This window comes from Lactuca saligna, chromosome 8, assembly GCF_052625555.1.
Source record: "Lactuca saligna cultivar CGN05327 chromosome 8, ASM5262555v1, whole genome shotgun sequence".
Taxonomy (NCBI): Eukaryota; Viridiplantae; Streptophyta; class Magnoliopsida; order Asterales; family Asteraceae; genus Lactuca; species Lactuca saligna.
Window position 1 is genome coordinate 15049629 of NC_136424.1, and position 4379 is coordinate 15054007.

Consider the following 4379-nt stretch of genomic DNA (forward strand, 5'->3'; position numbering starts at 1 on the left):
CCAACAGTTGGCAGTACAGGAGAGGGATCGGGATCGGGATCAGGTTCCGAGCCAGCAGATGAGGGGCTACACGAGTTCATCGCGTCAGAGATCACCAAAGGCATCCTTGAGTCGACCCCCATTATCTTCGGGTCGATCAAGGAAGGGATATTGGAGATGATGGAGGATCATCTCATGGCATTCAGGAGCGACATGGAACCTGGCCAGTCAGGACCCCACACATTGTCCTTCAAGGACTTCCGGGGCAGTGGTGCATCGGATTTTCACGGGGCGAAGGACCCCATAGCTGCCAGACGATGGATTGCAGACATTGAGTCTACACAGTTGACTAGCTCCTTCCCTAAGGGGTCGAAGGTGAGATATGCAGCAGGATGTTTGAGGGATCGAGCTAGGGATTGGTGGGAGTCCGTTGGAGACTCGTTGGGAGCCTCGGCTGTCGAGGTTATGACCTGGTCGGACTTCGTGACCAGGTTCAGGGCAGAGTTTGCGTCGGCTGTCGAGCTTCAGCAGCTGGCCAGGGAGTTCCTAGATATGAGATAGATGACGGAGACTGTGGCGGAGATCACCGCCAAGCTCCAGGAGAGGGCATTGTTGGTGCCCCGGTACGCGGGTGACGAGGATATGAGGAGGACCCGCTATCATGACATGCTACGAGCTGATATTTAGGAGCATGTCAGTTTTTCAGCTTGCCCTACCCTGGACTCTATGATTACCAGGGCAAGGGAGAGGGAGATAGATTTGGAGTGCATTCGGAAGAGGAAGGCGGAGGAGGGGCATGTTATGGGGGCTTCGGGGAAGAAGCTGTGACATCCCCAAAATCACGGCCAGAAAAGACCGGTTTTGTTTATACTTTATTTCAAAATCAGAGTTATCTTTTAATAAAAAGGATTGCGGAATTTGTCCCAAAACAAAATATGATAAAGATTTATCAAAAGCATTTCCATAGAAATGTATTTCATTAAAAGACTCGGGATGTCATGTTCGTACAGATCAAAAGCATAAACAGTACAATATAAGCCTTACTACATTATTTCATATCTACAGGCCTATATCCGTAATCCCTCGTCCAACATCATATCTATGCTCAAGCGCCACTTCCTGTAATACATAAAACTGAGTGGGTCAGGCTTGGGAGCCTGGTGAGCACATAGGGTTTTCAACCCACAATAAATAAGTTTATTAATTTCATCAATCAACAATAACCCGATTACCCGTTCCCGTTATCCTCACTTTACGTCCCTAAACACCTATCATAAGGGACCTAGCCTAAGGATCATCATCGGGACGGACACTACTGCTAAGGGGGTTCCTCAACAATAAATGTCCTAAAGGCAACCATGTAGGGGATGGAGTACACCGGTGAACACATCGTTCACAATACCTACAGGTTGCGAGCCTGCCAGCGTTCCACTGGACTGTCTAGAAGAGTCCGTGGTCGTCATCTATACTCCGCTAGATGACTGGATCAACAACAACAACATTGAGGCCTCTCATCATTTTATCACACATCGTCTTATTACATCTACCCATGTTTTACCCCAACATTTTTGTAGATATAAAATACATATACAGTTTAAATCATTTAAAACTTGTATAAAAACATTCATCCAGCATAGATAACAAGTATACAGATAATATGCACACATAGCACGTAATATATAAAATACTTCATATCTATGTGTAAGATGAAAGTAACTATGCACTCACTTGAAAAGGTGGTGATTCCGAACTCAGACAGCGCTTCGCTTCTTAAATAGAATTTTCTTCGACGAAACCTAGTATTATTACCACTAGAGTTTAGTCTATTATTTGTCCAGACTAATTAATAGTCTAGCTATTATTATTATTATATAAGCGTTAAAAAAAATACTTATATAACCCATAATAATAGCCCAAGTATTTATTATAAGTTCATAATAACAATACTAATTTTAAATATAAGCTATATTAAAATAAGGTAAGCATAACTTACTTACAAGAGGGTTTTAGCTAGGAGTCGGGCTCTGCAGGGGTAGAACTTCGTCGCTGAATCTTTCTAAGAAAGATTCGTGCAGCGCTTCAGCGCTCACCTTACTATACTAAACTACAGAAAGAGAAGTCGAATCACGAGGGACCGAAATGCTCGGGGGATAAGGAGAGAAAGACTCTTGAATCAAGAGAATGGTGCAAGAAATATGAGAGCCCAAGGCTCTTATTTATACTAATTGAATTTTCAAAACTACCCTCCATAATTACTTAATGACCTTTTAGTTATATAAACAACTAAACACCCCTCTATAATACTATTTTAAATGGATTTAATGATATTTGTACTAAACTAATGTCTAAGGAACTCAATATTAGTCTTATAATGACCGCATCGTCGATACCTTTCTAATGATATATACATATGTATATATATGTGTACGTATACATGATTTCTACTTTATTTTAATACGTAAATATGCTATTATAATTTGTAACTCGTTCATACGAACTCCGTTTTTGACGTTCTTTATATCGACGCGTAGGTGGAGACATACTCTACAACTTTCGTTTAGACTGCTAAGGCTAAATCTCGCTCTATCGTAAATTGACTATTCATGCTTCCGATATCATGTCGGTTCTGTCGTGAAACTTCGCGGGTCATAACTTCTTCGTTATAACTCGGATTTCGGCGTTCCTTATATGCACGGAAACCTTGAGACATATTCTACAACTTTATGTAGAGATATCGGGATTATCTCACACTTTAATTTTGACGCTCAGTTTTATTCTTTATTAATTATACATTTATAATTAAATAATAAACACACAAACACACATAATTCACATAATACTCAAATATTTCATCTTTATTACTTCAAAAAGAGTTACAAGAGTTGACCTACACTATTACATTGACAAAAATGCTTAGCCCTGAAACCCGGGCGTTATAGAAGCCCAAGGGATCAGATGTAGGGCCAAAAGGCCAATAGGGGCGGGGTCGCTGCAGGATATGCGGCAAGACGCACGAGGGAGCGTGAAACTTGGGATCGTCAGGCTACTACAATTGCAGAAAGTTAGGGCACTTCAGCAGGGATTGCACCGCCCCTGCACCTGTGATTCAAACATCGGAGTTGCTGTGTTTTCACTGCAACCAGAGGGGCCACAAGAAGGCCAATTGCCCCCAGTTGACAGCATCAGCACCGGTTAAGGCGCCGACTCCAGCTACCCTATGGATTACAGATGGCCGGTAGGGTAAGGTAGAGGCTCCAGTGGTGAGGAGTCGGGCATTTCATCTGGCGACAGAGGAGGCACGCGCCGCACCCGATGTGGTGACGGGATCGTTCCATGTGAACGGTATTCCTGTTCAGGTGTTGTTTGACTCGGGTGCCACCTGATCATTTGTTTCCCTTGCGCTTAGCAAGAGGTTTACTGAGTCTTCGTGCATGTTGGATTGCCCTTTAGAGGTAGAGATTGCCGATGATCGATCGGTGCGAGCGTCAGCAGTATTCAGGGATTATGTCCTAAGGTTATTTGAGGAGTGCTACTTGGTGGATTTGGTTCCTATCCCTTTGTGGGGGAACAAGGTGATTATAGGCATGGACTGGTTGAGCCCTAATGGGGCGGTGATAGATTGCGCACAACAGTTAGTGCGGATCAGGACCCCAAGTGTGGGAGAGTTGGTGATCCATGGTGAGGGGCCGCAGCGTGGACCTACATTATGTTCAACAGCGAGAGCTAGGCGCTACCTTCAGCAGGGTTGCGCGGGATATGTCGCGTATGTTTTGGATACCCAGGAGACAGGTAAGGCGACGGTGAGCGAGGTTCCAGTGGTGCGAGACTACATTGATGTGTTCCCAGAGGAGCTTCCTGGAATACCTCCGGAGTGTCCGGTAAAGTTCAGGATCGACCTAGTTCCTGGTGCGGCTCCAATAGCCAAGGCACCCTACCGGTTGGCTCCTCCCGAGATGCATGAGTTGTGTACGCAGCTGTAGGAGTTGCTAGACAAGGGATTTATTCGTCTGAGCAGTTTACCCTGGGGATCCCCGATCCTGTTTGTAAAGAAGAAGGACGGGTCGCATCGGATGTGTATAGATTACCGGGAGCTGAATAAGGAGATAGTGAAGAACCGTTACCCACTCCCGAGGATTAACGACCTCTTTGATTAGTTGCAGGGAGCATCTTGGTTCTCCAAGATTGATTTGCGCTCAGGATATCATCAGATGAGGGTCAGAGAGGAGGATGTGCAGAAGACCGCGTTTCGGACGCGTTATGGCCATTATGAGTTCGTGGTGATGCCGTTTGGGCTCACCAATGCTCCTGTCGTGTTCATGGACCTCATGAACCGTGTGTGTAGACCGACGCTGGATCGGTCCGTGATAGTTTTCATTGATGACATCTTGGTTTATTCCAAG

General features: G+C 44.8%; 1 long non-coding RNA gene across 1 annotated transcript; it reads right to left on the reverse strand.

Moving 5' to 3' along the window:
• Positions 1–924: 924 nt before the first annotated feature.
• LOC145008921 (uncharacterized) lies at positions 925–1775 on the reverse strand. Its single transcript, XR_013663691.1, has 2 exons — positions 1708–1775; positions 925–1098 (listed from the first exon to the last, which is right to left on the reverse strand). It is a non-coding gene; the product is annotated as an uncharacterized LOC145008921 (long non-coding RNA).
• Positions 1776–4379: the final 2604 nt, after the last annotated feature.